This window comes from Triturus cristatus, chromosome 4_1 (assembly GCF_964204655.1).
Source record: "Triturus cristatus chromosome 4_1, aTriCri1.1, whole genome shotgun sequence".
Classification (NCBI taxonomy): Eukaryota; Metazoa; Chordata; class Amphibia; order Caudata; family Salamandridae; genus Triturus; species Triturus cristatus.
Genome location: NC_140585.1, coordinates 108882165 through 108907621, shown reverse-complemented (window position 1 = coordinate 108907621; position 25457 = coordinate 108882165). Strand labels below are relative to the sequence as shown.

Genomic DNA, 25457 nt, shown 5'->3' with positions numbered 1-25457 from the left:
TGATGATTATAGATCAAAAGAATCCTACTTGTTGAAGACATCAAAGTGATGATTCATCTTGACAACCATAATGCTTTGATGATAGAAATCTGTCGCATCTCTCTTGATCATTGGTAAGGGTTCTTCTTCTAAACCAAAGACTCTTTACAGTAGCTTTTAGAAAAACGGAATATTTTGTTTATCTCAATCACCTTCAATCTACAGATTTTTCCGTTCTCTTTCCTTTTGAAAATGCATCCAAAATGCACGTTCTTGATGCTGGGTGCTTAGTAATGACTCCCATAACTTTCTGTCATTTCTTTCATGGTTCCGCGCAGCCATCCATTTGCCACCAATGCTGCCCAAGGTCTTTGTATCAAAGTTCCTTTCCTTTCTGTAAAATTGAAATTTGGAGCACCCCTGCTTATCCCCAAGCCAAGACAGAACATGAACTTTGGTCTGAAATCCTCCTTTGGGGTGATAAGACGTACCTTACAGTGTGCTCTAAGAACTGGTGACTTTGAGAGGGAGCTGCAGGTAATGTTAATGATTTTCATCGATCTGCTCCTGATCCCCACCCCCACAACCTTTCTTGAGCGAGAGATAATTACAGCGCTGAAAGATACTTCAGCCACTCCTTCGATAGCTCAGTTGGTAGAGCGGAGGACTGTAGCATAAAGTCAGACATCCTTAGGTCGCTGGTTCAAATCAGGCTCGAAGGATTTTGTGCTTCGATTTCCATATCTTTCACTTTTATTCAAACAATACCTTCCATTGATTATGATCGAGACTTTGCAGTCCCTGGGTTTCAGGGATTCCTTGCATCCATCAAACAGCTCGAGTGCAAAAGTGGGGATGTAGCTCAGTGGTAGAGCGCATGTTTTGCATGTATGAGGTCCCGGGTTCAATCCCCGGCATCTCCAGGAGCCTCTGTTCCTTATCTTGGCTTTTTTCCAGAAGGCTAGCCTGCCATCATGCAGAAAGAAGAAGTTTGTCATGCAGTTGGGGTGAGAGCCCCACTTAAATAGTCAGACATTTGCTTTGGAAAAATCTTTGAACTAGGCATAGTTTGCGCATTTCAAGAAAATCGGAGAATTTTGCATTCCAAAAGAAGGAAATAAATGCCCTCTCTGAGGATCGAACTCAGGACCTTCAGATTATGAGACTGACGCGCTGCCTACTGCGCTAAGAAGGCTGTATATAGGCATCTGTACATAAGACCATGAAGATCATCCAGGTACAAGGCTGAAGGATTTTCCTGACTGACATTGTATACTGCAGAGTCGAATGGGGTGATGTGGCCGTCGGTTCAATGCAGGGTTTCCAATCATACAGTCAAATCTTGCAGAAGTGGGGATGTAGCTCAGTGATAGAGCGCATGCTTTGCATGTATGAGGCCCCGGGTTCAATCCCCGGCATCTCCAGACTTTTGCCATGCTTACCTTGGATTTTGGGCAGAAAGCTAGGCTGGCATCATGATGAAGGAAGAGATATGTCCTCCAACCGGGAAGAGGACCCCGCTTAATCTGTCAGACGTTTGCCTTGAAAAATCCCATGAAATGGGGCTATCTCATTTTTGATGATTATAGATCAAAAGAATCCTACTTGTTGAAGACATCAAAGTGATGATTCATCTTGACAACCATAATGCTTTGATGATAGAAATCTGTCGCATCTCTCTTGATCATTGGTAAGGGTTCTTCTTCTAAACCAAAGACTCTTTACAGTAGCTTTTAGAAAAACGGAATATTTTGTTTATCTCAATCACCTTCAATCTACAGATTTTTCCGTTCTCTTTCCTTTTGAAAATGCATCCAAAATGCACGTTCTTGATGCTGGGTGCTTAGTAATGACTCCCATAACTTTCTGTCATTTCTTTCATGGTTCCGCGCAGCCATCCATTTGCCACCAATGCTGCCCAAGGTCTTTGTATCAAAGTTCCTTTCCTTTCTGTAAAATTGAAATTTGGAGCACCCCTGCTTATCCCCAAGCCAAGACAGAACATGAACTTTGGTCTGAAATCCTCCTTTGGGGTGATAAGACGTACCTTACAGTGTGCTCTAAGAACTGGTGACTTTGAGAGGGAGCTGCAGGTAATGTTCATGATTTTCATCGATCTGCTCCTGATCCCCACCCCCACAACCTTTCTTGAGCGAGAGATAATTACAGCGCTGAAAGATACTTCAGCCACTCCTTCGATAGCTCAGTTGGTAGAGCGGAGGACTGTAGCATAAAGTCAGACATCCTTAGGTCGCTGGTTCAAATCTGGCTCGAAGGATTTTGTGCTTCGATTTCCATATCTTTCACTTTTATTCAAACAATACCTTCCATTGATTATGATCGAGACTTTGCAGTCCCTGGGTTTCAGGGACTCCTTGCATCCATCAAACAGCTCGAGTGCAAAAGTGGGGATGTAGCTCAGTGGTAGAGCGCATGCTTCGCATGTATGAGGTCCCGGGTTCAATCCCCGGCATCTCCAGGAGCCTCTGTTCCTTATCTTGGCTTTTTTCCAGAAGGCTAGCCTGCCATCATGCAGAAAGAAGAAGTTTGTCATGCAGTTGGGGTGAGAGCCCCACTTAAATAGTCAGACATTTGCTTTGGAAAAATCTTTGAACTAGGCATAGTTTGCGCATTTCAAGAAAATCGGAGAATTTTGCATTCCAAAAGAAGGAAATAAATGCCCTCTCTGAGGATCGAACTCAGGACCTTCAGATTATGAGACTGACGCGCTGCCTACTGCGCTAAGAAGGCTGTATATAGGAATCTGTACATAAGACCATGAAGATCATCCAGGTACAAGGCTGAAGTTTTTTCCTGACTGACATTGTATACTGCAGAGTCAAATGGGGTGATGTGGCCGTCGGTTCAATGCAGGGTTTCCAATCATACAGTCAAATTTTGCAGAAGTGGGGATGTAGCTCAGTGGTAGAGCGCATGCTTTGCATGTATCAGGCCCCGGGTTCAATCCCCGGCATCTCCAGACTTTTGCCATGCTTACCTTGGATTTTGGGCAGAAAGCTAGGCTGGCATCATGATGAAGGAAGAGATATGTCCTCCAACAGGGATGAGGACCCTGCTTAATCTGTCAGACGTTTGCCTTGAAAAATCCCATGAAATGGGGCTATCTCATTTTTGATGATTATAGATCAAAAGAATCCTACTTGTTGAAGACATCAAAGTGATGATTCATCTTGACAACCATAATGCTTTGATGATAGAAATCTGTCGCATCTCTCTTGATCATTGGTAAGGGTTCTTCTTCTAAACCAAAGACTCTTTACAGTAGCTTTTAGAAAAACGGAATATTTTGTTTATCTCAATCACCTTCAATCTACAGATTTTTCCGTTCTCTTTCCTTTTGAAAATGCATCCAAAATGCACGTTCTTGATGCTGGGTGCTTAGTAATGACTCCCATAACTTTCTGTCATTTCTTTCATGGTTCCGCGCAGCCATCCATTTGCCACCAATGCTGCCCAAGGTCTTTGTATCAAAGTTCCTTTCCTTTCTGTAAAATTGAAATTTGGAGCACCCCTGCTTATCCCCAAGCCAAGACAGAACATGAACTTTGGTCTGAAATCCTCCTTTGGGGTGATAAGACGTACCTTACAGTGTGCTCTAAGAACTGGTGACTTTGAGAGGGAGCTGCAGGTAATGTTAATGATTTTCATCGATCTGCTCCTGATCCCCACCCCCACAACCTTTCTTGAGCGAGAGATAATTACAGCGCTGAAAGATACTTCAGCCACTCCTTCGATAGCTCAGTTGGTAGAGCGGAGGACTGTAGCATAAAGTCAGACATCCTTAGGTCGCTGGTTCAAATCAGGCTCGAAGGATTTTGTGCTTCGATTTCCATATCTTTCACTTTTATTCAAACAATACCTTCCATTGATTATGATCGAGACTTTGCAGTCCCTGGGTTTCAGGGATTCCTTGCATCCATCAAACAGCTCGAGTGCAAAAGTGGGGATGTAGCTCAGTGGTAGAGCGCATGTTTTGCATGTATGAGGTCCCGGGTTCAATCCCCGGCATCTCCAGGAGCCTCTGTTCCTTATCTTGGCTTTTTTCCAGAAGGCTAGCCTGCCATCATGCAGAAAGAAGAAGTTTGTCATGCAGTTGGGGTGAGAGCCCCACTTAAATAGTCAGACATTTGCTTTGGAAAAATCTTTGAACTAGGCATAGTTTGCGCATTTCAAGAAAATCGGAGAATTTTGCATTCCAAAAGAAGGAAATAAATGCCCTCTCTGAGGATCGAACTCAGGACCTTCAGATTATGAGACTGACGCGCTGCCTACTGCGCTAAGAAGGCTGTATATAGGCATCTGTACATAAGACCATGAAGATTATCCAGGTACAAGGCTGAAGGATTTTCCTGACTGACATTGTATACTGCAGAGTCGAATGGGGTGATGTGGCCGTCGGTTCAATGCAGGGTTTCCAATCATACAGTCAAATCTTGCAGAAGTGGGGATGTAGCTCAGTGGTAGAGCGCATGCTTTGCATGTATGAGGCCCCGGGTTCAATCCCCGGCATCTCCAGACTTTTGCCATGCTTACCTTGGATTTTGGGCAGAAAGCTAGGCTGGCATCATGATGAAGGAAGAGATATGTCCTCCAACCGGGATGAGGACCCCGCTTAATCTGTCAGACGTTTGCCTTGAAAAATCCCATGAAATGGGGCTATCTCATTTTTGATGATTATAGATCAAAAGAATCCTACTTGTTGAAGACATCAAAGTGATGATTCATCTTGACAACCATAATGCTTTGATGATAGAAATCTGTCGCATCTCTCTTGATCATTGGTAAGGGTTCTTCTTCTAAACCAAAGACTCTTTACAGTAGCTTTTAGAAAAACGGAATATTTTGTTTATCTCAATCACCTTCAATCTACAGATTTTTCCGTTCTCTTTCCTTTTGAAAATGCATCCAAAATGCACGTTCTTGATGCTGGGTGCTTAGTAATGACTCCCATAACTTTCTGTCATTTCTTTCATGGTTCCGCGCAGCCATCCATTTGCCACCAATGCTGCCCAAGGTCTTTGTATCAAAGTTCCTTTCCTTTCTGTAAAATTGAAATTTGGAGCACCCCTGCTTATCCCCAAGCCAAGACAGAACATGAACTTTGGTCTGAAATCCTCCTTTGGGGTGATAAGACGTACTTTACAGTGTGCTCTAAGAACTGGTGACTTTGAGAGGGAGCTGCAGGTAATGTTAATGATTTTCATCGATCTGCTCCTGATCCCCACCCCCACAACCTTTCTTGAGCGAGAGATAATTACAGCGCTGAAAGATACTTCAGCCACTCCTTCGATAGCTCAGTTGGTAGAGTGGAGGACTGTAGCATAAAGTCAGACATCCTTAGGTCGCTGGTTCAAATCAGGCTCGAAGGATTTTGTGCTTCGATTTCCATATCTTTCACTTTTATTCAAACAATACCTTCCATTGATTATGATCGAGACTTTGCAGTCCCTGGGTTTCAGGGATTCCTTGCATCCATCAAACAGCTCAAGTGCAAAAGTGGGGATGTAGCTCAGTGGTAGAGCGCATGTTTCGCATGTATGAGGTCCCGGGTTCAATCCCCGGCATCTCCAGGAGCCTCTGTTCCTTATCTTGGCTTTTTTCCAGAAGGCTAGCCTGCCATCATGCAGAAAGAAGAAGTTTGTCATGCAGTTGGGGTGAGAGCCCCACTTAAATAGTCAGACATTTGCTTTGGAAAAATCTTTGAACTAGGCATAGTTTGCGCATTTCAAGAAAATCGGAGAATTTTGCATTCCAAAAGAAGGAAATAAATGCCCTCTCTGAGGATCGAACTCAGGACCTTCAGATTATGAGACTGACGCGCTGCCTACAGCGCTAAGAAGGCTGTATATAGGCACCTGTACATAAGACCATGAAGATCATCCAGGTACAAGGCTGAAGGATTTTCCTGACTGACATTGTATACTGCAGAGTCGAATGGGGTGATGTGGCCGTCGGTTCAATGCAGGGTTTCCAATCATACAGTCAAATCTTGCAGAAGTGGGGATGTAGCTCAGTGGTAGAGCGCATGCTTTGCATGTATGAGGCCCCGGGTTCAATCCCTGGCATCTCCAGACTTTTGCCATGCTTACCTTGGATTTTGGGCAGAAAGCTAGGCTGGCATCATGATGAAGGAAGAGATATGTCCTCCAACCGGGAAGAGGACCCCGCTTAATCTGTCAGACGTTTGCCTTGAAAAATCCCATGAAATGGGGCTATCTCATTTTTGATGATTATAGATCAAAAGAATCCTACTTGTTGAAGACATCAAAGTGATGATTCATCTTGACAACCATAATGCTTTGATGATAGAAATCTGTCGCATCTCTCTTGATCATTGGTAAGGGTTCTTCTTCTAAACCAAAGACTCTTTACAGTAGCTTTTAGAAAAACTGAATATTTTGTTTATCTCAATCACCTTCAATCTACAGATTTTTCCGTTCTCTTTCCTTTTGAAAATGCATCCAAAATGCACGTTCTTGATGCTGGGTGCTTAGTAATGACTCCCATAACTTTCTGTCATTTCTTTCATGGTTCCGCGCAGCCATCCATTTGCCACCAATGCTGCCCAAGGTCTTTGTATCAAAGTTCCTTTCCTTTCTGTAAAATTGAAATTTGGAGCACCCCTGCTTATCCCCAAGCCAAGACAGAACATGAACTTTGGTCTGAAATCCTCCTTTGGGGTGATAAGACGTACCTTACAGTGTGCTCTAAGAACTGGTGACTTTGAGAGGGAGCTGCAGGTAATGTTAATGATTTTCATCGATCTGCTCCTGATCCCCACCCCCACAACCTTTCTTGAGCGAGAGATAATTACAGCGCTGAAAGATACTTCAGCCACTCCTTCGATAGCTCAGTTGGTAGAGCGGAGGACTGTAGCATAAAGTCAGACATCCTTAGGTCGCTGGTTCAAATCAGGCTCGAAGGATTTTGTGCTTCGATTTCCATATCTTTCACTTTTATTCAAACAATACCTTCCATTGATTATGATCGAGACTTTGCAGTCCCTGGGTTTCAGGGATTCCTTGCATCCATCAAACAGCTCGAGTGCAAAAGTGGGGATGTAGCTCAGTGGTAGAGCGCATGTTTTGCATGTATGAGGTCCCGGGTTCAATCCCCGGCATCTCCAGGAGCCTCTGTTCCTTATCTTGGCTTTTTTCCAGAAGGCTAGCCTGCCATCATGCAGAAAGAAGAAGTTTGTCATGCAGTTGGGGTGAGAGCCCCACTTAAATAGTCAGACATTTGCTTTGGAAAAATCTTTGAACTAGGCATAGTTTGCGCATTTCAAGAAAATCGGAGAATTTTGCATTCCAAAAGAAGGAAATAAATGCCCTCTCTGAGGATCGAACTCAGGACCTTCAGATTATGAGACTGACGCGCTGCCTACTGCGCTAAGAAGGCTGTATATAGGCATCTGTACATAAGACCATGAAGATCATCCAGGTACAAGGCTGAAGGATTTTCCTGACTGACATTGTATACTGCAGAGTCGAATGGGGTGATGTGGCCGTCGGTTCAATGCAGGGTTTCCAATCATACAGTCAAATCTTGCAGAAGTGGGGATGTAGCTCAGTGGTAGAGCGCATGCTTTGCATGTATGAGGCCCCGGGTTCAATCCCCGGCATCTCCAGACTTTTGCCATGCTTACCTTGGATTTTGGGCAGAAAGCTAGGCTGGCATCATGATGAAGGAAGAGATATGTCCTCCAACCGGGAAGAGGACCCCGCTTAATCTGTCAGACGTTTGCCTTGAAAAATCCCATGAAATGGGGCTATCTCATTTTTGATGATTATAGATCAAAAGAATCCTACTTGTTGAAGACATCAAAGTGATGATTCATCTTGACAACCATAATGCTTTGATGATAGAAATCTGTCGCATCTCTCTTGATCATTGGTAAGGGTTCTTCTTCTAAACCAAAGACTCTTTACAGTAGCTTTTAGAAAAATGGAATATTTTGTTTATCTCAATCACCTTCAATCTACAGATTTTTCCGTTCTCTTTCCTTTTGAAAATGCATCCAAAATGCACGTTCTTGATGCTGGGTGCTTAGTAATGACTCCCATAACTTTCTGTCATTTCTTTCATGGTTCCGCGCAGCCATCCATTTGCCACCAATGCTGCCCAAGGTCTTTGTATCAAAGTTCCTTTCCTTTCTGTAAAATTGAAATTTGGAGCACCCCTGCTTATCCCCAAGCCAAGACAGAACATGAACTTTGGTCTGAAATCCTCCTTTGGGGTGATAAGACGTACCTTACAGTGTGCTCTAAGAACTGGTGACTTTGAGAGGGAGCTGCAGGTAATGTTCATGATTTTCATCGATCTGCTCCTGATCCCCACCCCCACAACCTTTCTTGAGCGAGAGATAATTACAGCGCTGAAAGATACTTCAGCCACTCCTTCGATAGCTCAGTTGGTAGAGCGGAGGACTGTAGCATAAAGTCAGACATCCTTAGGTCGCTGGTTCAAATCTGGCTCGAAGGATTTTGTGCTTCGATTTCCATATCTTTCACTTTTATTCAAACAATACCTTCCATTGATTATGATCGAGACTTTGCAGTCCCTGGGTTTCAGGGACTCCTTGCATCCATCAAACAGCTCGAGTGCAAAAGTGGGGATGTAGCTCAGTGGTAGAGCGCATGCTTCGCATGTATGAGGTCCCGGGTTCAATCCCCGGCATCTCCAGGAGCCTCTGTTCCTTATCTTGGCTTTTTTCCAGAAGGCTAGCCTGCCATCATGCAGAAAGAAGAAGTTTGTCATGCAGTTGGGGTGAGAGCCCCACTTAAATAGTCAGACATTTGCTTTGGAAAAATCTTTGAACTAGGCATAGTTTGCGCATTTCAAGAAAATCGGAGAATTTTGCATTCCAAAAGTAGGAAATAAATGCCCTCTCTGAGGATCGAACTCAGGACCTTCAGATTATGAGACTGACGCGCTGCCTACTGCGCTAAGAAGGCTGTATATAGGCATCTGTACATAAGACCATGAAGATCATCCAGGTACAAGGCTGAAGGATTTTCCTGACTGACATTGTATACTGCAGAGTCGAATGGGGTGATGTGGCCGTCGGTTCAATGCAGGGTTTCCAATCATACAGTCAAACCTTGCAGAAGTGGGGATGTAGCTCAGTGGTAGAGCGCATGCTTTGCATGTATGAGGCCCCGGGTTCAATCCCCGGCATCTCCAGACTTTTGCCATGCTTACCTTGGATTTTGGGCCGAAAGCTAGGCTGGCATCATGATGAAGGAAGAGATATGTCCTCCAACCGGGATGAGGACCCCGCTTAATCTGTCAGACGTTTGCCTTGAAAAATCCCATGAAATGGGGCTATCTCATTTTTGATGATTATAGATCAAAAGAATCCTACTTGTTGAAGACATCAAAGTGATGATTCATCTTGACAACCATAATGCTTTGATGATAGAAATCTGTCGCATCTCTCTTGATCATTGGTAAGGGTTCTTCTTCTAAACCAAAGACTCTTTACAGTAGCTTTTAGAAAAACGGAATATTTTGTTTATCTCAATCACCTTCAATCTACAGATTTTTCCGTTCTCTTTCCTTTTGAAAATGCATCCAAAATGCACGTTCTTGATGCTGGGTGCTTAGTAATGACTCCCATAACTTTCTGTCATTTCTTTCATGGTTCCGCGCAGCCATCCATTTGCCACCAATGCTGCCCAAGGTCTTTGTATCAAAGTTCCTTTCCTTTCTGTAAAATTGAAATTTGGAGCACCCCTGCTTATCCCCAAGCCAAGACAGAACATGAACTTTGGTCTGAAATCCTCCTTTGGGGTGATAAGACGTACCTTACAGTGTGCTCTAAGAACTGGTGACTTTGAGAGGGAGCTGCAGGTAATGTTCATGATTTTCATCGATCTGCTCCTGATCCCCACCCCCACAACCTTTCTTGAGCGAGAGATAATTACAGCGCTGAAAGATACTTCAGCCACTCCTTCGATAGCTCAGTTGGTAGAGCGGAGGACTGTAGCATAAAGTCAGACATCCTTAGGTCGCTGGTTCAAATCTGGCTCGAAGGATTTTGTGCTTCGATTTCCATATCTTTCACTTTTATTCAAACAATACCTTCCATTGATTATGATCGAGACTTTGCAGTCCCTGGGTTTCAGGGACTCCTTGCATCCATCAAACAGCTCGAGTGCAAAAGTGGGGATGTAGCTCAGTGGTAGAGCGCATGCTTCGCATGTATGAGGTCCCGGGTTCAATCCCCGGCATCTCCAGGAGCCTCTGTTCCTTATCTTGGCTTTTTTCCAGAAGGCTAGCCTGCCATCATGCAGAAAGAAGAAGTTTGTCATGCAGTTGGGGTGAGAGCCCCACTTAAATAGTCAGACATTTGCTTTGGAAAAATCTTTGAACTAGGCATAGTTTGCGCATTTCAAGAAAATCGGTGAATTTTGCATTCCAAAAGAAGGAAATAAATGCCCTCTCTGAGGATCGAACTCAGGACCTTCAGATTATGAGACTGACGCGCTGCCTACTGCGCTAAGAAGGCTGTATATAGGCATCTGTACATAAGACCATGAAGATCATCCAGGTACAAGGCTGAAGTTTTTTCCTGACTGACATTGTATACTGCAGAGTCAAATGGGGTGATGTGGCCGTCGGTTCAATGCAGGGTTTCCAATCATACAGTCAAATCTTGCAGAAGTGGGGATGTAGCTCAGTGGTAGAGCGCATGCTTTGCATGTATGAGGCCCCGGGTTCAATCCCCGGCATCTCCAGACTTTTGCCATGCTTACCTTGGATTTTGGGCAGAAAGCTAGGCTGGCATCATGATGAAGGAAGAGATATGTCCTCCAACCGGGATGAGGACCCCGCTTAATCTGTCAGACGTTTGCCTTGAAAAATCCCATGAAATGGGGCTATCTCATTTTTGATGATTATAGATCAAAAGAATCCTACTTGTTGAAGACATCAAAGTGATGATTCATCTTGACAACCATAATGCTTTGATGATAGAAATCTGTCGCATCTCTCTTGATCATTGGTAAGGGTTCTTCTTCTAAACCAAAGACTCTTTACAGTAGCTTTTAGAAAAACTGAATATTTTGTTTATCTCAATCACCTTCAATCTACAGATTTTTCCGTTCTCTTTCCTTTTGAAAATGCATCCAAAATGCACGTTCTTGATGCTGGGTGCTTAGTAATGACTCCCATAACTTTCTGTCATTTCTTTCATGGTTCCGCGCAGCCATCCATTTGCCACCAATGCTGCCCAAGGTCTTTGTATCAAAGTTCCTTTCCTTTCTGTAAAATTGAAATTTGGAGCACCCCTGCTTATCCCCAAGCCAAGACAGAACATGAACTTTGGTCTGAAATCCTCCTTTGGGGTGATAAGACGTACCTTACAGTGTGCTCTAAGAACTGGTGACTTTGAGAGGGAGCTGCAGGTAATGTTAATGATTTTCATCGATCTGCTCCTGATCCCCACCCCCACAACCTTTCTTGAGCGAGAGATAATTACAGCGCTGAAAGATACTTCAGCCACTCCTTCGATAGCTCAGTTGGTAGAGCGGAGGACTGTAGCATAAAGTCAGACATCCTTAGGTCGCTGGTTCAAATCAGGCTCGAAGGATTTTGTGCTTCGATTTCCATATCTTTCACTTTTATTCAAACAATACCTTCCATTGATTATGATCGAGACTTTGCAGTCCCTGGGTTTCAGGGACTCCTTGCATCCATCAAACAGCTCGAGTGCAAAAGTGGGGATGTAGCTCAGTGGTAGAGCGCATGCTTCGCATGTATGAGGTCCCGGGTTCAATCCCCGGCATCTCCAGGAGCCTCTGTTCCTTATCTTGGCTTTTTTCCAGAAGGCTAGCCTGCCATCATGCAGAAAGAAGAAGTTTGTCATGCAGTTGGGGTGAGAGCCCCACTTAAATAGTCAGACATTTGCTTTGGAAAAATCTTTGAACTAGGCATAGTTTGCGCATTTCAAGAAAATCGGAGAATTTTGCATTCCAAAAGAAGGAAATAAATGCCCTCTCTGAGGATCGAACTCAGGACCTTCAGATTATGAGACTGACGCGCTGCCTACTGCGCTAAGAAGGCTGTATATAGGCATCTGTACATAAGACCATGAAGATCATCCAGGTACAAGGCTGAAGTTTTTTCCTGACTGACATTGTATACTGCAGAGTCAAATGGGGTGATGTGGCCGTCGGTTCAATGCAGGGTTTCCAATCATACAGTCAAATTTTGCAGAAGTGGGGATGTAGCTCAGTGGTAGAGCGCATGCTTTGCATGTATCAGGCCCCGGGTTCAATCCCCGGCATCTCCAGACTTTTGCCATGCTTACCTTGGATTTTGGGCAGAAAGCTAGGCTGGCATCATGATGAAGGAAGAGATATGTCCTCCAACCGGGAAGAGGACCCCGCTTAATCTGTCAGACGTTTGCCTTGAAAAATCCCATGAAATGGGGCTATCTCATTTTTGATGATTATAGATCAAAAGAATCCTACTTGTTGAAGACATCAAAGTGATGATTCATCTTGACAACCATAATGCTTTGATGATAGAAATCTGTCGCATCTCTCTTGATCATTGGTAAGGGTTCTTCTTCTAAACCAAAGACTCTTTACAGTAGCTTTTAGAAAAATGGAATATTTTGTTTATCTCAATCACCTTCAATCTACAGATTTTTCCGTTCTCTTTCCTTTTGAAAATGCATCCAAAATGCACGTTCTTGATGCTGGGTGCTTAGTAATGACTCCCATAACTTTCTGTCATTTCTTTCATGGTTCCGCGCAGCCATCCATTTGCCACCAATGCTGCCCAAGGTCTTTGTATCAAAGTTCCTTTCCTTTCTGTAAAATTGAAATTTGGAGCACCCCTGCTTATCCCCAAGCCAAGACAGAACATGAACTTTGGTCTGAAATCCTCCTTTGGGGTGATAAGACGTACCTTACAGTGTGCTCTAAGAACTGGTGACTTTGAGAGGGAGCTGCAGGTAATGTTCATGATTTTCATCGATCTGCTCCTGATCCCCACCCCCACAACCTTTCTTGAGCGAGAGATAATTACAGCGCTGAAAGATACTTCAGCCACTCCTTCGATAGCTCAGTTGGTAGAGCGGAGGACTGTAGCATAAAGTCAGACATCCTTAGGTCGCTGGTTCAAATCTGGCTCGAAGGATTTTGTGCTTCGATTTCCATATCTTTCACTTTTATTCAAACAATACCTTCCATTGATTATGATCGAGACTTTGCAGTCCCTGGGTTTCAGGGACTCCTTGCATCCATCAAACAGCTCGAGTGCAAAAGTGGGGATGTAGCTCAGTGGTAGAGCGCATGCTTCGCATGTATGAGGTCCCGGGTTCAATCCCCGGCATCTCCAGGAGCCTCTGTTCCTTATCTTGGCTTTTTTCCAGAAGGCTAGCCTGCCATCATGCAGAAAGAAGAAGTTTGTCATGCAGTTGGGGTGAGAGCCCCACTTAAATAGTCAGACATTTGCTTTGGAAAAATCTTTGAACTAGGCATAGTTTGCGCATTTCAAGAAAATCGGAGAATTTTGCATTCCAAAAGAAGGAAATAAATGCCCTCTCTGAGGATCGAACTCAGGACCTTCAGATTATGAGACTGACGCGCTGCCTACTGCGCTAAGAAGGCTGTATATAGGCATCTGTACATAAGACCATGAAGATCATCCAGGTACAAGGCTGAAGGATTTTCCTGACTGACATTGTATACTGCAGAGTCGAATGGGGTGATGTGGCCGTCGGTTCAATGCAGGGTTTCCAATCATACAGTCAAACCTTGCAGAAGTGGGGATGTAGCTCAGTGGTAGAGCGCATGCTTTGCATGTATGAGGCCCCGGGTTCAATCCCCGGCATCTCCAGACTTTTGCCATGCTTACCTTGGATTTTGGGCCGAAAGCTAGGCTGGCATCATGATGAAGGAAGAGATATGTCCTCCAACCGGGATGAGGACCCCGCTTAATCTGTCAGACGTTTGCCTTGAAAAATCCCATGAAATGGGGCTATCTCATTTTTGATGATTATAGATCAAAAGAATCCTACTTGTTGAAGACATCAAAGTGATGATTCATCTTGACAACCATAATGCTTTGATGATAGAAATCTGTCGCATCTCTCTTGATCATTGGTAAGGGTTCTTCTTCTAAACCAAAGACTCTTTACAGTAGCTTTTAGAAAAACGGAATATTTTGTTTATCTCAATCACCTTCAATCTACAGATTTTTCCGTTCTCTTTCCTTTTGAAAATGCATCCAAAATGCACGTTCTTGATGCTGGGTGCTTAGTAATGACTCCCATAACTTTCTGTCATTTCTTTCATGGTTCCGCGCAGCCATCCATTTGCCACCAATGCTGCCCAAGGTCTTTGTATCAAAGTTCCTTTCCTTTCTGTAAAATTGAAATTTGGAGCACCCCTGCTTATCCCCAAGCCAAGACAGAACATGAACTTTGGTCTGAAATCCTCCTTTGGGGTGATAAGACGTACCTTACAGTGTGCTCTAAGAACTGGTGACTTTGAGAGGGAGCTGCAGGTAATGTTCATGATTTTCATCGATCTGCTCCTGATCCCCACCCCCACAACCTTTCTTGAGCGAGAGATAATTACAGCGCTGAAAGATACTTCAGCCACTCCTTCGATAGCTCAGTTGGTAGAGCGGAGGACTGTAGCATAAAGTCAGACATCCTTAGGTCGCTGGTTCAAATCTGGCTCGAAGGATTTTGTGCTTCGATTTCCATATCTTTCACTTTTATTCAAACAATACCTTCCATTGATTATGATCGAGACTTTGCAGTCCCTGGGTTTCAGGGACTCCTTGCATCCATCAAACAGCTCGAGTGCAAAAGTGGGGATGTAGCTCAGTGGTAGAGCGCATGCTTCGCATGTATGAGGTCCCGGGTTCAATCCCCGGCATCTCCAGGAGCCTCTGTTCCTTATCTTGGCTTTTTTCCAGAAGGCTAGCCTGCCATCATGCAGAAAGAAGAAGTTTGTCATGCAGTTGGGGTGAGAGCCCCACTTAAATAGTCAGACATTTGCTTTGGAAAAATCTTTGAACTAGGCATAGTTTGCGCATTTCAAGAAAATCGGAGAATTTTGCATTCCAAAAGAAGGAAATAAATGCCCTCTCTGAGGATCGAACTCAGGACCTTCAGATTATGAGACTGACGCGCTGCCTACTGCGCTAAGAAGGCTGTATATAGGCATCTGTACATAAGACCATGAAGATCATCCAGGTACAAGGCTGAAGTTTTTTCCTGACTGACATTGTATACTGCAGAGTCAAATGGGGTGATGTGGCCGTCGGTTCAATGCAGGGTTTCCAATCATACAGTCAAATCTTGCAGAAGTGGGGATGTAGCTCAGTGGTAGAGCGCATGCTTTGCATGTATGAGGCCCCGGGTTCAATCCCCGGCATCTCCAGACTTTTGCCATGCTTACCTTGGATTTTGGGCAGAAAGCTAGGCTGGCATCATGATGAAGGAAGAGATATGTCCTCCAACCGGGATGAGGACCCCGCTTAATCTGTCAGACGTTTGCCTTGAAAAATCCCATGAAATGGGGCTATCTCATTTTTGATGATTATAGATCAAAAGAATCCTACTTGTTGAAGACATCAAAGTGATGATTCATCTTGACAACCATAATGCTTTGATGATAGAAATCTGTCGCATCTCTCTTGATCATTGGTAAGGGTTCTTCTTCTAAACCAAAGACTCTTTACAGTAGCTTTTAGAAAAACTGAATATTTTGTTTATCTCAATCACCTTCAATCTACAGATTTTTCCGTTCTCTTTCCTTTTGAAAATGCATCCAAAATGCACGTTCTTGATGCTGGGTGCTTAGTAATGACTCCCATAACTTTCTGTCATTTCTTTCATGGTTCCGCGCAGCCATCCATTTGCCACCAATGCTGCCCAAGGTCTTTGTATCAAAGTTCCTTTCCTTTCTGTAAAATTGAAATTTGGAGCACCCCTGCTTATCCCCAAGCCAAGACAGAACATGAACTTTGGTCTGAAATCCTCCTTTGGGGTGATAAGACGTACCTTACAGTGTGCTCTAAGAACTGGTGACTTTGAGAGGGAGCTGCAGGTAATGTTAATGATTTTCATCGATCTGCTCCTGATCCCCACCCCCACAACCTTTCTTGAGCGAGAGATAATTACAGCGCTGAAAGATACTTCAGCCACTCCTTCGATAGCTCAGTTGGTAGAGCGGAGGACTGTAGCATAAAGTCAGACATCCTTAGGTCGCTGGTTCAAATCAGGCTCGAAGGATTTTGTGCTTCGATTTCCATATCTTTCACTTTTATTCAAACAATACCTTCCATTGATTATGATCGAGACTTTGCAGTCCCTGGGTTTCAGGGATTCCTTGCATCCATCAAACAGCTCGAGTGCAAAAGTGGGGATGTAGCTCAGTGGTAGAGCGCATGTTTTGCATGTATGAGGTCCCGGGTTCAATCCCCGGCATCTCCAGGAGCCTCTGTTCCTTATCTTGGCTTTTTTCCAGAAGGCTAGCCTGCCATCATGCAGAAAGAAGAAGTTTGTCATGCAGTTGGGGTGAGAGCCCCACTTAAATAGTCAGACATTTGCTTTGGAAAAATCTTTGAACTAGGCATAGTTTGCGCATTTCAAGAAAATCGGAGAATTTTGCATTCCAAAAGAAGGAAATAAATGCCCTCTCTGAGGATCGAACTCAGGACCTTCAGATTATGAGACTGACGCGCTGCCTACTGCGCTAAGAAGGCTGTATATAGGCATCTGTACATAAGACCATGAAGATCATCCAGGTACAAGGCTGAAGGATTTTCCTGACTGACATTGTATACTGCAGAGTCGAATGGGGTGATGTGGCCGTCGGTTCAATGCAGGGTTTCCAATCATACAGTCAAATCTTGCAGAAGTGGGGATGTAGCTCAGTGGTAGAGCGCATGCTTTGCATGTATGAGGCCCCGGGTTCAATCCCCGGCATCTCCAGACTTTTGCCATGCTTACCTTGGATTTTGGGCAGAAAGCTAGGCTGGCATCATGATGAAGGAAGAGATATGTCCTCCAACCGGGAAGAGGACCCCGCTTAATCTGTCAGACGTTTGCCTTGAAAAATCCCATGAAATGGGGCTATCTCATTTTTGATGATTATAGATCAAAAGAATCCTACTTGTTGAAGACATCAAAGTGATGATTCATCTTGACAACCATAATGCTTTGATGATAGAAATCTGTCGCATCTCTCTTGATCATTGGTAAGGGTTCTTCTTCTAAACCAAAGACTCTTTACAGTAGCTTTTAGAAAAATGGAATATTTTGTTTATCTCAATCACCTTCAATCTACAGATTTTTCCGTTCTCTTTCCTTTTGAAAATGCATCCAAAATGCACGTTCTTGATGCTGGGTGCTTAGTAATGACTCCCATAACTTTCTGTCATTTCTTTCATGGTTCCGCGCAGCCATCCATTTGCCACCAATGCTGCCCAAGGTCTTTGTATCAAAGTTCCTTTCCTTTCTGTAAAATTGAAATTTGGAGCACCCCTGCTTATCCCCAAGCCAAGACAGAACATGAACTTTGGTCTGAAATCCTCCTTTGGGGTGATAAGACGTACCTTACAGTGTGCTCTAAGAACTGGTGACTTTGAGAGGGAGCTGCAGGTAATGTTCATGATTTTCATCGATCTGCTCCTGATCCCCACCCCCACAACCTTTCTTGAGCGAGAGATAATTACAGCGCTGAAAGATACTTCAGCCACTCCTTCGATAGCTCAGTTGGTAGAGCGGAGGACTGTAGCATAAAGTCAGACATCCTTAGGTCGCTGGTTCAAATCTGGCTCGAAGGATTTTGTGCTTCGATTTCCATATCTTTCACTTTTATTCAAACAATACCTTCCATTGATTATGATCGAGACTTTGCAGTCCCTGGGTTTCAGGGACTCCTTGCATCCATCAAACAGCTCGAGTGCAAAAGTGGGGATGTAGCTCAGTGGTAGAGCGCATGCTTCGCATGTATGAGGTCCCGGGTTCAATCCCCGGCATCTCCAGGAGCCTCTGTTCCTTATCTTGGCTTTTTTCCAGAAGGCTAGCCTGCCATCATGCAGAAAGAAGAAGTTTGTCATGCAGTTGGGGTGAGAGCCCCACTTAAATAGTCAGACATTTGCTTTGGAAAAATCTTTGAACTAGGCATAGTTTGCGCATTTCAAGAAAATCGGAGAATTTTGCATTCCAAAAGTAGGAAATAAATGCCCTCTCTGAGGATCGAACTCAGGACCTTCAGATTATGAGACTGACGCGCTGCCTACTGCGCTAAGAAGGCTGTATATAGGCATCTGTACATAAGACCATGAAGATCATCCAGGTACAAGGCTGAAGGATTTTCCTGACTGACATTGTATACTGCAGAGTCGAATGGGGTGATGTGGCCGTCGGTTCAATGCAGGGTTTCCAATCATACAGTCAAACCTTGCAGAAGTGGGGATGTAGCTCAGTGGTAGAGCGCATGCTTTGCATGTATGAGGCCCCGGGTTCAATCCCCGGCATCTCCAGACTTTTGCCATGCTTACCTTGGATTTTGGGCCGAAAGCTAGGCTGGCATCATGATGAAGGAAGAGATATGTCCTCCAACCGGGATGAGGACCCCGCTTAATCTGTCAGACGTTTGCCTTGAAAAATCCCATGAAATGGGGCTATCTCATTTTTGATGATTATAGATCAAAAGAATCCTACTTGTTGAAGACATCAAAGTGATGATTCATCTTGACAACCATAATGCTTTGATGATAGAAATCTGTCGCATCTCTCTTGATCATTGGTAAGGGTTCTTCTTCTAAACCAAAGACTCTTTACAGTAGCTTTTAGAAAAACGGAATATTTTGTTTATCTCAATCACCTTCAATCTACAGATTTTTCCGTTCTCTTTCCTTTTGAAAATGCATCCAAAATGCACGTTCTTGATGCTGGGTGCTTAGTAATGACTCCCATAACTTTCTGTCATTTCTTTCATGGTTCCGCGCAGCCATCCATTTGCCACCAATGCTGCCCAAGGTCTTTGTATCAAAGTTCCTTTCCTTTCTGTAAAATTGAAATTTGGAGCACCCCTGCTTATCCCCAAGCCAAGACAGAACATGAACTTTGGTCTGAAATCCTCCTTTGGGGTGATAAGACGTACCTTACAGTGTGCTCTAAGAACTGGTGACTTTGAGAGGGAGCTGCAGGTAATGTTCATGATTTTCATCGATCTGCTCCTGATCCCCACCCCCACAACCTTTCTTGAGCGAGAGATAATTACAGCGCTGAAAGATACTTCAGCCACTCCTTCGATAGCTCAGTTGGTAGAGCGGAGGACTGTAGCATAAAGTCAGACATCCTTAGGTCGCTGGTTCAAATCTGGCTCGAAGGATTTTGTGCTTCGATTTCCATATCTTTCACTTTTATTCAAACAATACCTTCCATTGATTATGATCGAGACTTTGCAGTCCCTGGGTTTCAGGGACTCCTTGCATCCATCAAACAGCTCGAGTGCAAAAGTGGGGATGTAGCTCAGTGGTAGAGCGCATGCTTCGCATGTATGAGGTCCCGGGTTCAATCCCCGGCATCTCCAGGAGCCTCTGTTCCTTATCTTGGCTTTTTTCCAGAAGGCTAGCCTGCCATCATGCAGAAAGAAGAAGTTTGTCATGCAGTTGGGGTGAGAGCCCCACTTAAATAGTCAGACATTTGCTTTGGAAAAATCTTTGAACTAGGCATAGTTTGCGCATTTCAAGAAAATCGGTGAATTTTGCATTCCAAAAGAAGGAAATAAATGCCCTCTCTGAGGATCGAACTCAGGACCTTCAGATTATGAGACTGACGCGCTGCCTACTGCGCTAAGAAGGCTGTATATAGGCATCTGTACATAAGACCATGAAGATCATCCAGGTACAAGGCTGAAGTTTTTTCCTGACTGACATTGTATACTGCAGAGTCAAATGGGGTGATGTGGCCGTCGGTTCAATGCAGGGTTTCCAATCATACAGTCAAATCTTGCAGAAGTGGGGATGTAGCTCAGTGGTAGAGCGCATGCTTTGCATGTATGAGGCCCCGGGTTCAATCCCCGGCATCTCCAGACTTTTGCCATGCTTACCTTGGATTTTGGGCAGAAAGCTAGGCTGGCATCATGATGAAGGAAGAGATATGTCCTCCAACCGGGATGAGGACCCCGCTTAATCTGTCAGACGTTTGCCTTGAAAAATCCCATGAAATGGGGCTATCTCATTTTTGATGATTATAGATCAAAAGAATCCTACTTGTTGAAGACATCAAAGTGATGATTCATCTTGACAACCATAATGCTTTGATGATAGAAATCTGTCGCATCTCTCTTGATCATTGGTAAGGGTTCTTCTTCTAAACCAAAGACTCTTTACAGTAGCTTTTAGAAAAACTGAATATTTTGTTTATCTCAATCACCTTCAATCTACAGATTTTTCCGTTCTCTTTCCTTTTGAAAATGCATCCAAAATGCACGTTCTTGATGCTGGGTGCTTAGTAATGACTCCCATAACTTTCTGTCATTTCTTTCATGGTTCCGCGCAGCCATCCATTTGCCACCAATGCTGCCCAAGGTCTTTGTATCAAAGTTCCTTTCCTTTCTGTAAAATTGAAATTTGGAGCACCCCTGCTTATCCCCAAGCCAAGACAGAACATGAACTTTGGTCTGAAATCCTCCTTTGGGGTGATAAGACGTACCTTACAGTGTGCTCTAAGAACTGGTGACTTTGAGAGGGAGCTGCAGGTAATGTTAATGATTTTCATCGATCTGCTCCTGATCCCCACCCCCACAACCTTTCTTGAGCGAGAGATAATTACAGCGCTGAAAGATACTTCAGCCACTCCTTCGATAGCTCAGTTGGTAGAGCGGAGGACTGTAGCATAAAGTCAGACATCCTTAGGTCGCTGGTTCAAATCAGGCTCGAAGGATTTTGTGCTTCGATTTCCATATCTTTCACTTTTATTCAAACAATACCTTCCATTGATTATGATCGAGACTTTGCAGTCCCTGGGTTTCAGGGACTCCTTGCATCCATCAAACAGCTCGAGTGCAAAAGTGGGGATGTAGCTCAGTGGTAGAGCGCATGCTTCGCATGTATGAGGTCCCGGGTTCAATCCCCGGCATCTCCAGGAGCCTCTGTTCCTTATCTTGGCTTTTTTCCAGAAGGCTAGCCTGCCATCATGCAGAAAGAAGAAGTTTGTCATGCAGTTGGGGTGAGAGCCCCACTTAAATAGTCAGACATTTGCTTTGGAAAAATCTTTGAACTAGGCATAGTTTGCGCATTTCAAGAAAATCGGAGAATTTTGCATTCCAAAAGAAGGAAATAAATGCCCTCTCTGAGGATCGAACTCAGGACCTTCAGATTATGAGACTGACGCGCTGCCTACTGCGCTAAGAAGGCTGTATATAGGCATCTGTACATAAGACCATGAAGATCATCCAGGTACAAGGCTGAAGTTTTTTCCTGACTGACATTGTATACTGCAGAGTCAAATGGGGTGATGTGGCCGTCGGTTCAATGCAGGGTTTCCAATCATACAGTCAAATTTTGCAGAAGTGGGGATGTAGCTCAGTGGTAGAGCGCATGCTTTGCATGTATCAGGCCCCGGGTTCAATCCCCGGCATCTCCAGACTTTTGCCATGCTTACCTTGGATTTTGGGCAGAAAGCTAGGCTGGCATCATGATGAAGGAAGAGATATGTCCTCCAACCGGGAAGAGGACCCCGCTTAATCTGTCAGACGTTTGCCTTGAAAAATCCCATGAAATGGGGCTATCTCATTTTTGATGATTATAGATCAAAAGAATCCTACTTGTTGAAGACATCAAAGTGATGATTCATCTTGACAACCATAATGCTTTGATGATAGAAATCTGTCGCATCTCTCTTGATCATTGGTAAGGGTTCTTCTTCTAAACCAAAGACTCTTTACAGTAGCTTTTAGAAAAATGGAATATTTTGTTTATCTCAATCACCTTCAATCTACAGATTTTTCCGTTCTCTTTCCTTTTGAAAATGCATCCAAAATGCACGTTCTTGATGCTGGGTGCTTAGTAATGACTCCCATAACTTTCTGTCATTTCTTTCATGGTTCCGCGCAGCCATCCATTTGCCACCAATGCTGCCCAAGGTCTTTGTATCAAAGTTCCTTTCCTTTCTGTAAAATTGAAATTTGGAGCACCCCTGCTTATCCCCAAGCCAAGACAGAACATGAACTTTGGTCTGAAATCCTCCTTTGGGGTGATAAGACGTACCTTACAGTGTGCTCTAAGAACTGGTGACTTTGAGAGGGAGCTGCAGGTAATGTTCATGATTTTCATCGATCTGCTCCTGATCCCCACCCCCACAACCTTTCTTGAGCGAGAGATAATTACAGCGCTGAAAGATACTTCAGCCACTCCTTCGATAGCTCAGTTGGTAGAGCGGAGGACTGTAGCATAAAGTCAGACATCCTTAGGTCGCTGGTTCAAATCTGGCTCGAAGGATTTTGTGCTTCGATTTCCATATCTTTCACTTTTATTCAAACAATACCTTCCATTGATTATGATCGAGACTTTGCAGTCCCTGGGTTTCAGGGACTCCTTGCATCCATCAAACAGCTCGAGTGCAAAAGTGGGGATGTAGCTCAGTGGTAGAGCGCATGCTTCGCATGTATGAGGTCCCGGGTTCAATCCCCGGCATCTCCAGGAGCCTCTGTTCCTTATCTTGGCTTTTTTCCAGAAGGCTAGCCTGCCATCATGCAGAAAGAAGAAGTTTGTCATGCAGTTGGGGTGAGAGCCCCACTTAAATAGTCAGACATTTGCTTTGGAAAAATCTTTGAACTAGGCATAGTTTGCACATTTCAAGAAAATCGGAGAATTTTGCATTCCAAAAGAAGGAAATAAATGCCCTCTCTGAGGATCGAACTCAGGACCTTCAGATTATGAGACTGACGCGCTGCCTACTGCGCTAAGAAGGCTGTATATAGGCATCTGTACATAAGACCATGAAGATCATCCAGGTACAAGGCTGAAGGATTTTCCTGACTGACATTGTATACTGCAGAGTCGAATGGGGTGATGTGGCCGTCGGTTCAATGCAGGGTTTCCAATCATACAGTCAAACCTTGCAGAAGTGGGGATGTAGCTCAGTGGTAGAGCGCATGCTTTGCATGTATGAGGCCCCGGGTTCAATCCCCGGCATCTCCAGACTTTTGCCATGCTTACCTTGGATTTTGGGCCGAAAGCTAGGCTGGCATCATGATGAAGGAAGAGATATGTCCTCCAACCGGGATGAGGACCCCGCTTAATCTGTCAGACGTTTGCCTTGAAAAATCCCATGAAATGGGGCTATCTCATTTTTGATGATTATAGATCAAAAGAATCCTACTTGTTGAAGACATCAAAGTGATGATTCATCTTGACAACCATAATGCTTTGATGATAGAAATCTGTCGCATCTCTCTTGATCATTGGTAAGGGTTCTTCTTCTAAACCAAAGACTCTTTACAGTAGCTTTTAGAAAAACGGAATATTTTGTTTATCTCAATCACCTTCAATCTACAGATTTTTCCGTTCTCTTTCCTTTTGAAAATGCATCCAAAATGCACGTTCTTGATGCTGGGTGCTTAGTAATGACTCCCATAACTTTCTGTCATTTCTTTCATGGTTCCGCGCAGCCATCCATTTGCCACCAATGCTGCCCAAGGTCTTTGTATCAAAGTTCCTTTCCTTTCTGTAAAATTGAAATTTGGAGCACCCCTGCTTATCCCCAAGCCAAGACAGAACATGAACTTTGGTCTGAAATCCTCCTTTGGGGTGATAAGACGTACCTTACAGTGTGCTCTAAGAACTGGTGACTTTGAGAGGGAGCTGCAGGTAATGTTCATGATTTTCATCGATCTGCTCCTGATCCCCACCCCCACAACCTTTCTTGAGCGAGAGATAATTACAGCGCTGAAAGATACTTCAGCCACTCCTTCGATAGCTCAGTTGGTAGAGCGGAGGACTGTAGCATAAAGTCAGACATCCTTAGGTCGCTGGTTCAAATCTGGCTCGAAGGATTTTGTGCTTCGATTTCCATATCTTTCACTTTTATTCAAACAATACCTTCCATTGATTATGATCGAGACTTTGCAGTCCCTGGGTTTCAGGGACTCCTTGCATCCATCAAACAGCTCGAGTGCAAAAGTGGGGATGTAGCTCAGTGGTAGAGCGCATGCTTCGCATGTATGAGGTCCCGGGTTCAATCCCCGGCATCTCCAGGAGCCTCTGTTCCTTATCTTGGCTTTTTTCCAGAAGGCTAGCCTGCCATCATGCAGAAAGAAGAAGTTTGTCATGCAGTTGGGGTGAGAGCCCCACTTAAATAGTCAGACATTTGCTTTGGAAAAATCTTTGAACTAGGCATAGTTTGCGCATTTCAAGAAAATCGGAGAATTTTGCATTCCAAAAGAAGGAAATAAATGCCCTCTCTGAGGATCGAACTCAGGACCTTCAGATTATGAGACTGACGCGCTGCCTACTGCGCTAAGAAGGCTGTATATAGGCATCTGTACATAAGACCATGAAGATCATCCAGGTACAAGGCTGAAGTTTTTTCCTGACTGACATTGTATACTGCAGAGTCAAATGGGGTGATGTGGCCGTCGGTTCAATGCAGGGTTTCCAATCATACAGTCAAATCTTGCAGAAGTGGGGATGTAGCTCAGTGGTAGAGCGCATGCTTTGCATGTATGAGGCCCCGGGTTCAATCCCCGGCATCTCCAGACTTTTGCCATGCTTACCTTGGATTTTGGGCAGAAAGCTAGGCTGGCATCATGATGAAGGAAGAGATATGTCCTCCAACCGGGATGAGGACCCCGCTTAATCTGTCAGACGTTTGCCTTGAAAAATCCCATGAAATGGGGCTATCTCATTTTTGATGATTATAGATCAAAAGAATCCTACTTGTTGAAGACATCAAAGTGATGATTCATCTTGACAACCATAATGCTTTGATGATAGAAATCTGTCGCATCTCTCTTGATCATTGGTAAGGGTTCTTCTTCTAAACCAAAGACTCTTTACAGTAGCTTTTAGAAAAACTGAATATTTTGTTTATCTCAATCACCTTCAATCTACAGATTTTTCCGTTCTCTTTCCTTTTGAAAATGCATCCAAAATGCACGTTCTTGATGCTGGGTGCTTAGTAATGACTCCCATAACTTTCTGTCATTTCTTTCATGGTTCCGCGCAGCCATCCATTTGCCACCAATGCTGCCCAAGGTCTTTGTATCAAAGTTCCTTTCCTTTCTGTAAAATTGAAATTTGGAGCAGCCCTGCTTATCCCCAAGCCAAGACAGAACATGAACTTTGGTCTGAAATCCTCCTTTGGGGTGATAAGACGTACCTTACAGTGTGCTCTAAGAACTGGTGACTTTGAGAGGGAGCTGCAGGTAATGTTAATGATTTTCATCGATCTGCTCCTGATCCCCACCCCC

At 44.1% G+C, this 25457-nt stretch overlaps 26 non-coding genes across 26 annotated transcripts; 11 read left to right on the top strand and 15 right to left on the bottom strand.

Moving 5' to 3' along the window:
- Positions 1 to 1101: 1101 nt before the first annotated feature.
- Positions 1102 to 1174, bottom strand: TRNAM-CAU (transfer RNA methionine (anticodon CAU)). Its single transcript has one exon. It is a non-coding gene; the product is annotated as a tRNA-Met (tRNA).
- A 1212-nt stretch (positions 1175 to 2386) lies between these two features.
- TRNAA-CGC (transfer RNA alanine (anticodon CGC)) lies at positions 2387 to 2458 on the top strand. Its single transcript has one exon. It is a non-coding gene; the product is annotated as a tRNA-Ala (tRNA).
- Positions 2459 to 2657: 199 nt separating this feature from the next.
- TRNAM-CAU (transfer RNA methionine (anticodon CAU)) lies at positions 2658 to 2730 on the bottom strand. The gene has a single exon. It is a non-coding gene; the product is annotated as a tRNA-Met (tRNA).
- Positions 2731 to 4213: 1483 nt separating this feature from the next.
- On the bottom strand, positions 4214 to 4286 carry TRNAM-CAU (transfer RNA methionine (anticodon CAU)). Its single transcript has one exon. It is a non-coding gene; the product is annotated as a tRNA-Met (tRNA).
- A 3039-nt stretch (positions 4287 to 7325) lies between these two features.
- On the bottom strand, positions 7326 to 7398 carry TRNAM-CAU (transfer RNA methionine (anticodon CAU)). Its single transcript has one exon. It is a non-coding gene; the product is annotated as a tRNA-Met (tRNA).
- Positions 7399 to 8610: 1212 nt separating this feature from the next.
- TRNAA-CGC (transfer RNA alanine (anticodon CGC)) lies at positions 8611 to 8682 on the top strand. Its single transcript has one exon. It is a non-coding gene; the product is annotated as a tRNA-Ala (tRNA).
- A 199-nt stretch (positions 8683 to 8881) lies between these two features.
- Positions 8882 to 8954, bottom strand: TRNAM-CAU (transfer RNA methionine (anticodon CAU)). Its single transcript has one exon. It is a non-coding gene; the product is annotated as a tRNA-Met (tRNA).
- Positions 8955 to 10166: 1212 nt separating this feature from the next.
- Positions 10167 to 10238, top strand: TRNAA-CGC (transfer RNA alanine (anticodon CGC)). The gene has a single exon. It is a non-coding gene; the product is annotated as a tRNA-Ala (tRNA).
- A 199-nt stretch (positions 10239 to 10437) lies between these two features.
- Positions 10438 to 10510, bottom strand: TRNAM-CAU (transfer RNA methionine (anticodon CAU)). The gene has a single exon. It is a non-coding gene; the product is annotated as a tRNA-Met (tRNA).
- A 1212-nt stretch (positions 10511 to 11722) lies between these two features.
- Positions 11723 to 11794, top strand: TRNAA-CGC (transfer RNA alanine (anticodon CGC)). Its single transcript has one exon. It is a non-coding gene; the product is annotated as a tRNA-Ala (tRNA).
- A 199-nt stretch (positions 11795 to 11993) lies between these two features.
- TRNAM-CAU (transfer RNA methionine (anticodon CAU)) lies at positions 11994 to 12066 on the bottom strand. The gene has a single exon. It is a non-coding gene; the product is annotated as a tRNA-Met (tRNA).
- A 1212-nt stretch (positions 12067 to 13278) lies between these two features.
- On the top strand, positions 13279 to 13350 carry TRNAA-CGC (transfer RNA alanine (anticodon CGC)). The gene has a single exon. It is a non-coding gene; the product is annotated as a tRNA-Ala (tRNA).
- A 199-nt stretch (positions 13351 to 13549) lies between these two features.
- TRNAM-CAU (transfer RNA methionine (anticodon CAU)) lies at positions 13550 to 13622 on the bottom strand. Its single transcript has one exon. It is a non-coding gene; the product is annotated as a tRNA-Met (tRNA).
- Positions 13623 to 14834: 1212 nt separating this feature from the next.
- Positions 14835 to 14906, top strand: TRNAA-CGC (transfer RNA alanine (anticodon CGC)). Its single transcript has one exon. It is a non-coding gene; the product is annotated as a tRNA-Ala (tRNA).
- A 199-nt stretch (positions 14907 to 15105) lies between these two features.
- TRNAM-CAU (transfer RNA methionine (anticodon CAU)) lies at positions 15106 to 15178 on the bottom strand. The gene has a single exon. It is a non-coding gene; the product is annotated as a tRNA-Met (tRNA).
- A 1483-nt stretch (positions 15179 to 16661) lies between these two features.
- On the bottom strand, positions 16662 to 16734 carry TRNAM-CAU (transfer RNA methionine (anticodon CAU)). Its single transcript has one exon. It is a non-coding gene; the product is annotated as a tRNA-Met (tRNA).
- A 1212-nt stretch (positions 16735 to 17946) lies between these two features.
- On the top strand, positions 17947 to 18018 carry TRNAA-CGC (transfer RNA alanine (anticodon CGC)). Its single transcript has one exon. It is a non-coding gene; the product is annotated as a tRNA-Ala (tRNA).
- Positions 18019 to 18217: 199 nt separating this feature from the next.
- On the bottom strand, positions 18218 to 18290 carry TRNAM-CAU (transfer RNA methionine (anticodon CAU)). Its single transcript has one exon. It is a non-coding gene; the product is annotated as a tRNA-Met (tRNA).
- Positions 18291 to 19502: 1212 nt separating this feature from the next.
- TRNAA-CGC (transfer RNA alanine (anticodon CGC)) lies at positions 19503 to 19574 on the top strand. Its single transcript has one exon. It is a non-coding gene; the product is annotated as a tRNA-Ala (tRNA).
- A 199-nt stretch (positions 19575 to 19773) lies between these two features.
- Positions 19774 to 19846, bottom strand: TRNAM-CAU (transfer RNA methionine (anticodon CAU)). The gene has a single exon. It is a non-coding gene; the product is annotated as a tRNA-Met (tRNA).
- A 1212-nt stretch (positions 19847 to 21058) lies between these two features.
- Positions 21059 to 21130, top strand: TRNAA-CGC (transfer RNA alanine (anticodon CGC)). The gene has a single exon. It is a non-coding gene; the product is annotated as a tRNA-Ala (tRNA).
- A 199-nt stretch (positions 21131 to 21329) lies between these two features.
- Positions 21330 to 21402, bottom strand: TRNAM-CAU (transfer RNA methionine (anticodon CAU)). The gene has a single exon. It is a non-coding gene; the product is annotated as a tRNA-Met (tRNA).
- A 1212-nt stretch (positions 21403 to 22614) lies between these two features.
- Positions 22615 to 22686, top strand: TRNAA-CGC (transfer RNA alanine (anticodon CGC)). Its single transcript has one exon. It is a non-coding gene; the product is annotated as a tRNA-Ala (tRNA).
- Positions 22687 to 22885: 199 nt separating this feature from the next.
- TRNAM-CAU (transfer RNA methionine (anticodon CAU)) lies at positions 22886 to 22958 on the bottom strand. Its single transcript has one exon. It is a non-coding gene; the product is annotated as a tRNA-Met (tRNA).
- Positions 22959 to 24170: 1212 nt separating this feature from the next.
- Positions 24171 to 24242, top strand: TRNAA-CGC (transfer RNA alanine (anticodon CGC)). The gene has a single exon. It is a non-coding gene; the product is annotated as a tRNA-Ala (tRNA).
- A 199-nt stretch (positions 24243 to 24441) lies between these two features.
- Positions 24442 to 24514, bottom strand: TRNAM-CAU (transfer RNA methionine (anticodon CAU)). The gene has a single exon. It is a non-coding gene; the product is annotated as a tRNA-Met (tRNA).
- Between the last annotated feature and the right edge of the window lie 943 nt (positions 24515 to 25457).